We start from the raw sequence: 11,935 nt of genomic DNA on the forward strand, positions 1-11,935 counted from the left end.
GGGATGAATAAAATATCTATCTATCTATCTATCTAAAACCACAAATGGGAGATAAGAATGTTCCCTGAACATTCTAATGATGATCGTTACTGGCAGATAATTGGAACGAAGTTCAGATTGAAAGCAATGGACTTCTAGAACACTGACTGGGGGGGGGGCATTCCAAAAATGGGATATTTTCTCTGTGTTTGCTCGCTCCACAGTGGGATATATTCTCTGACTGTGCTCTCTCCGCAGTGGGATATATTCTCTGACTGTGCTCTCTCCGCAGTGGGATATATTCTCTGACTGTGCTCTCTCCGCAGTGGGATATATTCTCTGACTGTGTTTGCTCTCTCCGCAGTGGGATATATTCTCTGACTGTGTTTGCTCTCTCCACAGTGGGATATATTCTCTGACTGTGTTTGCTCTCTCCACAGTGGGATATATTCTCTGACTGTGTTTGCTCTCTCCACAGTGGGATGTTTTCTCTGACTGTGTTTGCTCTCTCCACAGTGGGATGTTTTCTCTGACTGTGTTTGCTCTCTCCACAGTGGGATGTTTTCTCTGACTGTGTTTGCTCTCTCCGCAGTGGCAAGTGCAGCCGGATGGTCTGCGGTTCAGCATCATCGGCTCCAAGTACATTTCCCTTTACACAAGTAAGTAGTACAACAGAGATGTTCTGCTGATCTGGGCTGTGGTGTTGAGAGGCCAGTCTGGCTTTTGTCTGCAGTATTTCCGCCCTGTGAACGGCACAGTGGAGGGGTTAAGAGCCACTCCCATCCCAGCTGCACATCCTGGCCTTTTTGAAGTTGTTTTTTTGGTTTAGTTTGTTCGACAAACTATGAGACTGCATCACATTATTTAATGGTTTGTTTTGATCATTGAAGCTGATTGGCTGAGACCACATCCTGTTTGCAAATCTGATACAGTAACAGTCAAACAGCCAGTTTGTAAACAGTATCACTCCACGCACACACCGTTACTTACAAATAATATGACAAAATAAATAATATTGTGTTATCAATTAATTGTTTCTACATGCTGTAGCCATTTTATAAAGGCAATACAGCTGTGAAGGCCGTGCTGGTGAATACAGTCATGACTACAGGGGGTCCCAAGCACCCAAGCCATACACCCCTGTAGCTGTGACTATTCACTATGCAGCGATGCAGCACAGCCTCGAGTGGTGTATTGCAAAACGTTGGGTGTTCTGGGTAACGGTGATGTAACGTGCCGCTCCCTGCCCCCCTCTCAGACGAGTCCGGCCTGCTGCTGAGTGAGGTGGGCCACATCCCGCAGACGGCCGCCAGTCACGCCAAGATGGCGGCCGAGAGCGCGAGGACCTCCGCCCACGGCGCGGACATGCTGCGGGAGGACCGGCGGGACAGCCTGCACCAGCGTGAGCGACCGCCGTTTCACCTTCTCCCTCTCTCCCTCTCTCCCTCTCTCTCTGCTCTGGTCTCCTCTGTCTCACTCTCTCACTGTCGCCCTGCTCTGGTCTCCTCTCCGTATCACTCTCTCACTCTCTCCCTCTCTCTCTGCTCTGGTCTCCTCTCTGTATCACTCTCTCACTGTCACCCTGCTCTGGTCTCCTCTCTGTCTCACTGTCACCCTGCTCTGGTCTCCTCTGTCTCACTGTCACCCTGCTCTGGTCTCCTCTCCTTCTCACTCTCTCTCTGCTCTGATCTCCTCTCTGTCTCACTCTCTCACTCTCTCACTCTCTCACTCTCTCACTCTCTCACTCTCTCCCTCTCTCCCTCTCTCTCTGCTCTGGTCTCCTCTCTGTCTCACTCTCTCACTGTTGCCCTGCTCTGGTCTCCTCTCCGTATCACTCTCTCACTGTCACTCTGCTCTGGTCTCCTCTGTCTCACTGTCACCCTGCTCTGGTCTCCTCTCCTTCTCACTCTCTCTCTGCTCTGGTCTCCTCTCCGTATCACTCTCTCACTGTCACTCTGCTCTGGTCTCCTCTGTCTCACTGTCACCCTGCTCTGGTCTCCTCTCCTTCTCACTCTCTCTGCTCTGGTCTCCTCTCCGTATCACTCTCTCACTGTCACTCTGCTCTGGTCTCCTCTGTCTCACTGTCACTCTGCTCTGGTCTCCTCTGTCTCAGTCTCTCTCTGCTCTGGTCTCTTCTCTGTCTCACTCTCTCCCTCCCCATCAGGAACCACATAATTCAATTTGCACTTAGTTATATTGATTGATATAAATCCACTCCAGTCTATGATTGCTTATGATTTAAAGGGAGTTGGTAGAGACCTGCACGACTGACCAGAGATTAGTCGTTTCCATGACATTGGCATGACCTGGCTGTCCTCGTGTTCTGTGAGAGTTGTGGCTTTCTCTGTTTCACTTGCGTTATGTCTACTACCTCTGCACAGTGCCACTCATCAATGAGGCGTACCTGAACAAACTCCTGCCGGACTGCACCTACAGGCCCAGCTACATCATCAAGGGCTACCCCCTGCTGAGGTACCAGGGCCTGCAATTCGTGAGTACCACCTCCGCCTGCCCCACAATATGTCACACGGTTCCGTGGGACCAATCAGAGGACAGAGCTCACCCACATGAAAATGTATTTGCTGTATTGTGTTAGCTGTGGTACTATTGTGGTTAAAGGGAAATATTTGTCAAAATGTGAATGGACATGCTTTCAACTTTCTTACCAAGGGGAAGGAGTCTTTCGCACTGCTGAGCCTTGATTTGGTTTGCTTGTCACTGCTCTCTTGTACACATACTTTCAGTAAGAAAGTCAGCGGACACACACGTATTTTGTCATACAATCACAAATGATTGTCCTGTAGGCTATAGTTATAAGGTGTGTTAGTGTCTGGGATTTAATGCTGGTGGTTCTCCCATTGACAGGTCTACATGTCCTATATCTACCCCAATGACTACACCAGACTAACGCACATGGAGACCGACAACAAGTGCTTTTACCACGCCAATCCACAGTACATAAAGAGGTAACTACTTTCTGGCCTGGCTATTTAATAATGCAATTTTAAATATAAAAATGATGTAAAAGGTTTTTTCCATGAACTGAAAAAGTCATAAATCCAAAGCAGTGCTACGTTTTCCAAGATTTTTATTTTCTTCCTAGATTCAGTTTTTTCAGGAAAAAAATACCTTTTCTTGCAATGGCACAATGTAATCCCAGTTCAGGCACGTTGCAACAACAAGATGCACGGCATATTCAATAGCTAGAACATTCTTTCTGTTGAACAGGAAGTTCACTCTGAATGGTTTTGTTTTGCAGCGTTTGGGAAATGTTTTATGGGGATCGAAATGTTGGCTTGAGTTAGGTTGGTGCTCGGGTAAGCTCGGGTAAAAGCATGTGAGCATTTGTCAGACGCTCTTATCCAGGGTGATATACAGTTGATTAGACTAAGCAGGAGACAATCCTCCCCTGGAGCAATGCAGGGTTAAGGGCCTTGCTCAAGGGCTGTGTAGATCTTATTGTAGCTACACCGGGATTGAACCACCAACCTTGCAGGTCCCAGTTATGTACCTTAACCACTGCTAGGGGAGGTTACATCACTCTGTTTTTAGCACAGTACTGCACCACACCACAAGGTGGCTATGTCACCACAGTCACTACAGTCAAGTAGCCATTGACATTGACAGCCCAAGCCTGCCACGGCTTTTATAGAGACTAATTATGTAAACGTAGTAGTATAGTATGGAATTACATTTTGTGTGAAATGTGACCATGGAAAAGATATGGATATGAAAATATGTATAATATATCTAACATACAGACTTAAAGCTTAGCAGCTGAATAAGAACAATACTGCGAGTTTGTTTGTTGTCAATGTTTTTGTTGAAGCTAGTGTAATTTAATATGTGCCATGTTATTGAACTTTTCAGTACTCTTTTGGCAGGTATGGGTTTTATAGATACATGAAACTGGACGTCCCCGAAGGTTATGAAGACGCACGTCCTCCGTGGGACACGGCAGGTAGAGAGACCGCACGTGTCTTGTTCCTTAGTCATTAACATCAATGTTATAACACTGCAGGAATGTGAAGTCATACATCCCATGCTGAAGTAAGCATTGTAAAAGGTCAGGAGTGCAGTTTCAACGAAAGACGTTTGTGCTAGTGTGTGCCAGCATGTTCACTCTCGTTGTACGTTTAGATGACTTTCTATTGACACTAGTTCTACTCATTACTCACATTGTGAATAACCACACCACACGTCCATACCTAGCATACGGCTGAAGCTCGAAAGTTCAAGCATTCCCAGCCTGAGATACAAATGACCAGCATGCTGTATAATGCAGAACTCGGTGTTAATGTTTTTTTTTTTCCTTCCAAGAATTAAATAACAGTAGATTGATGGTGAGCAGCATAGTGTGGCAGTACAGCTGTCACAGTATTAAATAATATTATTGTACGAATGTGCCGTATGCAGGAATAATCTGTTTTTTTTATTGGATTTCGCAGAATATAACAATACATTAAAACATTAATAACAATGTTGTCCATATTTTCATGGCTGCTTTGGACTGCAGTGAATTACTTTGTGACAGAAAATGTTGAATATAATGCCTCACTACCAGAACATAAATCTTTCACCCCAAATTGACAAAATTGCCCTGGGTTTATTTATTGGGCCTTTGTGAAATATGTTCAAACTCGGTGAAATTGGTCATAATGAAAAGCGATTTTTCTTTCTGCCTCCAGGTTTTGACGAGTTGGAGGACAATATTAGGTACGAGGACATTCCCAAGGATGACGACCCCGAGGGGGAAGATGGAGAGGACGGGGCCCGCAAACGATCCAACGACCTTCCAGACTACGGCGACGACTACGACGACTACACCTTCAAGCGCAAAAGGAAGCTGTTCTCTGTGGGCCTGGCTGACGGGCCCAGGCTCGTGAAGAAGAGGAAGAGGCGGGACAAAGCCAGCGTCCAGGAGGAAGCACTACCCCAGCCGCCTGAGGTGGTTCAAAGGGAAATTCCAGAGGTCAAAGTTCAGAGGAGGAAAAAGTCCAGTATGAAAAGTGAAATCGGTCTAATTGAGAGGCTGGGCCCTTTACCACACGGCCTCCTACCTCTGGGGAACAATTCATCACAGTTTGAACAGCCCAGGCAGGGTAAGCCTGCCATCCCAGTGCAAGCGCATGGAAAGAATCCGGGTCACGTTGATCGCCGCCTGGTGCCCGGGGGAGCAAATGACAACAAAATGGCGGCTTTGGAAAAGCCGATCAGCCTTAAAAACCTCACGTTGCACCGAGACCTGGAACGACTGGCTCCGCCGATGGCCGCGAAGCTGCCGGTGCCCCCCCGAGCCCCCCCGGGCCCCCACAAACCCCGCCCGAAACCACGGCTGAGGACGTCAGCAAACGCGTCCCAGATCGAAATCCAGGACAACGCCATCAGGAAGGGCTGGATCCCAAAAGAGCGGTGGAAGGACCTGAAAGGGAACGAGGTGGAGGAGAAGCAGGCGGATCCAGAGCAGAACAACGCTGTCCTTCACGTTCTGGAGCCGCCCGAGATAGCTCCCGGGGTGAGGAGAGAGGAGAAGGAGGAGGAGGTGGGAGAGAAAGGCGCCATGGACCTGAAAGAGGATGAGGACGGGCTCTGGAAGCTGGATGACGCAGAGGCGTACGATGACGACGACATGCTGAAGTACGAGGGCTACGACCCCACCGAGGCGCCGGCCTTCGACCCGGAAGTGAACTGGGGGCAGACCTTCGAGGTGGACCCGCTGGACTTCCACTCGCTGCGCTCCGACTGGATCGACCTGAGCTGCAACGTGTCCGGCAACCTGCTGCTGAAGCAAGAGGACGCGCTCGCCGTGGTGGAGAGATTCATGAAGAAGCTCAACCAAAAGCATCCTGGGTAATGTGTGTGTGTGTGTGTGTGTGTGTGTGAGAGTGTGCGAATGTGCGAGAGTTCCGCTATACTTTTTAATTGTCTTTAAATACATTAAGTAAATAATTCCAAAGTGTAACTAACAAGTACTAATGTACACCTATATGTGTACCTACAAACAAAGTAAAGAGCTGATTGTATTAATAACCAGCAGAACTAGTTATCTAGTAAAGTTACAAACATACAAACCTAATCTAATCTAATCAAATCTAATCATTTTTATGCAGTTTAAGCATTTTAAGTACTTAAAAAGTCTTTTAAAGGACTATTTGAGCATAGTTTAAGCCGAGTTGAAGCATTTTTAAGAAGCGTTCAGCGTTTTTACATTTTTTACGGTTGTTCCCCCCCCCAGGCGGTTCTCCCTGCTGCGGGTGGTGAACGTGGAGAAGCGGGTGGACCCGTCGTTCGGCAGCCGTTACCTGCTGGAGCTGGAGCTCCTGGAGCGGGGCGGGGAGCGCGTGCGCCTGTCGCGCTACGTCTACCTGCTCCGCCGCCGTAGCCGCCCCCGCGGCCTGGAGGGCGGCCGCAAGCAGGCCCCGCCTGAACAGGTGCTGTGTGACCCCCGCGGCTTCGCCTGGAACCCCTCCGCCACCGTCCACTTCATCGTCCCAGGTCAGACGCGGCAGGGACGCCCGCTTACCCACAATTTGCGGCTCTTTAGCGCAGGGGGGGAGGGGGGAGTTGTCAGGGCGTGTTTTCAGGTGGGCTATGGTAACGCGAAGAGCTAAATTAGCTTGTCCGTAAAAGCAAATTGCATCACACTGCAAAAACCAATTAAAAAGTCAATATAAACAATATTCATTACCTATATTTAGACATTATATTTCTATTTTAAATCTTATTTCTAATTAAGACAAAAAATATTGCCAATGGGATGAAAAACTTTGACTCATGAGGAAATAGGAAATAGGAAATATTAACATTAGATTTTAAATCACATTACAAGACTTAAACACGTTTTGTCCGTGCAGCCAGTACCATTACAGATTACATGATTGGGCTGATTTATGGGGACCTGAATTTGAAACTCTCAGGGACTGTAACCTGAGCAAGCTTGTTAAAAGTTTCAGTGCATTGGAAAGTGCGCTCACCTCTCTATCTGTGCTCATCCTCTGTAGTGAAGAACCAGGCACGGTGGGTCAGGCAGTTCATCCAGGACATGGCGCAGCTGTACAAGGACACCGGGGACAGAAACTTCAACATCATCATCACCGACTACAGCAGCACAGACATGGACGTGGAGCAGGAGCTCAGGAGCTCGGCCTTGCCCAGGTAGGCTGGTGGTAGAAACCCCAGATTTAGCCGTTCGCTTGAGTACAGCGCACCCTGGGGGCTGGGAGAACCGGTGGCTCATCTCGCTGTCGTCTGGAGGTCAAAGTGCAGCTGAACGATTGCTGAAGGGGAGGAATTTTTATTGGGGTCAAAGTGTGGAATGAATGGTCAGAAGTGCTCTTCTGTTCATGCGTGTGCACTGGTGTGCTTACACACACACACACACACACACAATTGTACACAGAGATAAATCCAGTACAAGGGGTTAATGGCCTCCCCATCTGTCCCCAGGTACCAGTATGTGAAGCTGAGTGGAAACTTTGAGAGATCAGCAGGCCTTCAGGCTGGATCGACCTCATTCCCGTGAGTATGAAGGGAAGCAGTCACACATGCAATGTGTGCAGTTATACTCAGCTAACAATACAGACTGAGACACTCAGCATAATATCTCGCTCATCTTGCAGTAAATACTAACATTAATATTTCTCATTAATATATGTTGATCTAGGTAGCTTGGAGGTATGTCTCCTGTTGCAGTTTTATTCATTCAGCAGTGTATTTATGCAGAGAAGCATTTCCAAAATACTTTGATTCTTATTACAAAATATTATAATAAGAAATATTATAAGCTATACTTGTGGTAACTTTTAGTGTTAAGAACTGATTTGATCAGGTTTATTTCTTATACACACCTGCAAACAGCCTCTTCGGAGTGCAAATGTTTTTCAGTCTGTTTTGGGTTCGTAATAATGCCCTCTCAAGCTCCGCCCTCCGCGTGTGTGTGCATTTCCAGGACGACCACAGCATCGTGTTCCTGTGTGACCTGCACATCCACTTCCCCGAGTACATCATCGACAGCATCCGCAAGCACTGCGTGGAGGGCAAGATGGCGTTCGCCCCCATCGTCCTGCGGCTGGAATGCGGGGCCACTCCGCGGGAGCCCGACGGTGCGTGGTGTCTCACTGAGTTTCGTCTCAAACGCGCCAAACGCCAATCGACTCCTCTCTCCTAGACGCTGTGTAACATAAACTCGGCGTGTTCCGAACAGAACACGGGGAAGCGGCCGCTTCCACCAGAAGTTAACGTCCGTTCAGCGGTAGTTTTTCTCCTGAGGGAACGTGTTTTATGATTATGGTTACGTATTGACTATCTCGGACATGACAACACTTTGTTAGCTCATGATGGTCTGAACACCACCTGCCTGGTTCATAGTCTCTAGCATATGTGACTCGTACCAAGTTTTTATGAAAACAGAAGGAATTATACTTTACGTACATGCAAAAACCTGCACTGTTTGGAACATGGTGAGCTAACTTGGTGTTCGGAACATGGTGAGTTTATGTTACCTGTGTGAAAAAACTGTATGCTGAAGTGTACTTGAAGTATACTCTTTTTCTTGAAGTATAGTTAAAATTTATATTGAGTATATTTAGTGTACAATTTTTTCACACAGGCTTGATCTGGCTGACCACTGCACTGTGGACATAGTTAGCTAGTGATTAAGATACATGACTGGGACCCGCAAGGTCGGTGTTTCGATCCCCGGTGTAGTCACAATAAGATCTGCACAGTCATTGGGCCCTTGAGCAAGGCCCTTAACCCTGCATTTCTCCAGGGGAGGATTGTCTCCTGCATAGTCTAATGAACTGTACGTCACTCTGGATAAGAGCGTCTGCCAAATGCCATTAATGTAATGTAATACATATTCCTATCTTCCGCTGCCCTCTGTCCTGTCTTATATTGATAATACTTCACTCAGCGGTCGACTGATTCTTCTCTGTTGTTCCCCTTAGGGTTTTGGGAGGTGAACGGGTTCGGCCTGCTCGGGATCTATAAGTCTGACCTGGACGCTGCCGGCGGGATGAACACCAAAGAGTTCCGGGATCGCTGGGGCGGGGAGGACTGGGAGCTGCTGGACAGGTGAGCTCAGAACCCCCAAACTGTGGCGAGAAACTCCCCGGTTGGAATGAATCCTGGGAGGAACCTGGCCCTAGAGGAGCAGCCCATCCTCTGCTGGCTGAAAACTAATTTTATAGAAGCAATTAACATGGGGGGGGGGGGGCACGGATGGTGCAGTGGGTAGCACTGCCGCCTCACAGCTAGGAGGTCCTGGGCTCGAATCCCCGTCAGCCGGGGCCTCTCTGTGCAGAGTTTGCATGTTCTCCCCATGTTTGCGTGGGTTTCCTCCGGGTACTCCGGTTTCCTCCCACAGTCCAAAGACATGCAGGTTAGGCTGATTGGAGAGTCTAAATTGCCCATAGGTATGAGTGGGTGAGTGAATGGTGTGTGTGCCCTGCGATGGACTGGCGACCTGTCCAGGGTGTATTCCTGCCTTTCGCCGAATGTATGTTGGGATAGGCTCCAGCCCCCTGCGACCCTGTTCAGGATAAGCGGGTTAGGATAATGAATTAATTAATTAATTAATTAACATGGGTTTCATTGGGTTCATATAGTTAATAAATTATATGGAATAAAAAGTACTGTTACCTTAGCCCAACAATCATCAAATCTGGACCTCAAATCCAAATCCGGCCCTGTTTTTCTTTACTCCCAGGTAATTAGCTGAACAATTAGTGCGACTGATTTGCCAGATTGTCTTCACACCTGGAAAACCAGCAGTTCTCAGACCTGGAAGACCATTACATTAATGCCATTTGGCAGACGCTCTTATCCAGAGCGACTTACAACTAAGTTCAAAGCGCATACCCATAACCAGGGAGAAGCGCGCTGAAAGAGCATGATTTGATGATCCCAGTCTCAACCCATAACCTGCTCAGGTAAAAAAGGCTAATCCCTGCTGTGGATGTCCCCCTCTCTCTCACACGCAGGATCCTACAGACCGGGCTGGAAGTGGAGAGAATCTACCTCAGAAACTTTATGCACCACTACCACTCCAAGCGAGGCATGTGGAACCGACAGTCCCTCAAAGTCACGTAACCACGGAAACGAAAGGGTCGCGCCACACGGCAGCCTTTTCCGAGGTGCCTCAGTCAGCCACGCCCTCCCCGGCATCACTCACCAATCACTGCTTGTGTTGCTGGGGGATCAATGGAAGGGGTGGGGCCAAGGGGTTTCTGGACTCTCAGAGAGAGAGAGACTCTTTGTCACTCAAGCTCTCCGTGGGCTGTGATCTTCGGTACGAACAGTTACTACCACGGTCGTGTGCTGGAGTAGGATATTTTATAGAGAGGTGGAAAAAAGAAAATACTACTGATTTTATTTTATTTTTTTCTGTTTTTATATTGTGTTTCTAACTATTTCTTTAAAAATGGACGATGATGAATTAGCCTTGATTATGTATTTTGACATTGATTGAAAGTAATGTTTGATTACAGTAACGGTAATATCAATATAATATATGATTGGTATGCTAATCTAGTTGCCTTTATAAAAGGTTTTTGCTAGGCTTTAGAAGGCGCTCGTTCCTGACTACAGTATGTACGAAAGGTGCTTGTCTGAGAGGGACTAAAGTTTTATTTTTTGTTGTCCTGATTGAATTCAGGCATAATTGTCTGTCTCCCTGTCACATTGTCTGATAAACAGCTCCCCTGTCGGGGTTGTCTTTGCACAAAGTCACCAGGAAACAAGCAGCCAAAATCCTGCATCCATCTGCTGACTCCAAAACTGGCTCCCCCCTAAGCTACAGTGGGTTGAATCCCCTAACCAAATTTGTTCAGTTTCAAATCATCAGAATACTTCATATCTTCAGTATGCACGCACATATATCATTCATAAGTGAGATATGCTAATGTCATAGCTGTGGCATATAGAGTTCATATCAGATTATGAATTCACACATGGGTAGTAAGCAGCCTGTTTAAGCACTACCCATACAACACTGATTTGTTATGCTTTTTTTTTTTGCTTTTTTTTTTTAATTGAATGGTGCAACTGTTAGTACAAGTAAGAACCCTCATTGTTTGCGGGAAGCCATTCTCTTTGCTTATCTTTGACAAATCAGGGTTGAGCTTTGTCAGGTGTTTCATAAGCAAACCTATGTGTAAGGAATTGGTCATTTCGTGTTGTGCACCAAGATATGGCACTTTAAACAGAATTTCACCTGTGAGGGCTTCAGTCTGACAATCAAAAGCCGATTGGTGATTATTTCCATTTGCTAACTCACAGTGACTTTTTTAACCATTGAGACAATTTTAAGTCTTAAAAAAGTTTTGATTGAATTATTTTACTTAATTTTATCTGTTAAGTTATACAGATTTTAAAAGTCAATGCATTGTTTGCCTTTACTGTATTCATCAAATATGGTCAAATAGGTTTGGGTAAGAAAACCGTACTGTCACTGACATTTGAAAATAATCCATGTGCAGGACCAAGATCAATGCTGTTTTCTGATGGAAAGAAATCTCTAAACCGGGGACCTGTAGTTAATGTAGTGGCTGTTGCTTTGCTCTCATGTAATGCTTAGGAATATTTTATGTGTCTATCATGAAGTAGCAGATGGTGACAGTTGATATTATTAACCGTTATGTTAACTAGAAAGTTCACTGAGAGACGGGTAGGAATGGAAAGGGATTGGCTAGTCAAGTGGCTATAAAGTTAGTTGGATAAGAAAACCAGTTTGAGGATTTGGCCTGGAACATCTTTTTAATACTACTACTCTTATGATAGATGACAGAAGTGAATCAGGACCTCAGTTTAATATCACATATAAAATATTTTGATATAAAAATATATAAATATATACTGTATATGTAAAATATGTAAATGTGCAACACGCACACATGGCATGTGGATTTAGCTGCCATTTAGATCACTGTTTTTTAACCACTCCTAAAAAGATGTT

The 11,935-nt window shown here is 46.3% G+C and overlaps 1 pseudogene; it reads left to right on the plus strand.

Moving 5' to 3' along the window:
* Positions 1-381: 381 nt before the first annotated feature.
* LOC134016312 (beta-1,4-N-acetylgalactosaminyltransferase 3-like) lies at positions 382-10,071 on the plus strand (annotated as a pseudogene).
* The last annotated feature ends 1,864 nt before the right edge of the window (positions 10,072-11,935 follow it).

The sequence above is a fragment of the Osmerus eperlanus genome, unplaced genomic scaffold (assembly GCF_963692335.1).
Source record: "Osmerus eperlanus unplaced genomic scaffold, fOsmEpe2.1 SCAFFOLD_285, whole genome shotgun sequence".
NCBI lineage: Eukaryota > Metazoa > Chordata > Actinopteri > Osmeriformes > Osmeridae > Osmerus > Osmerus eperlanus.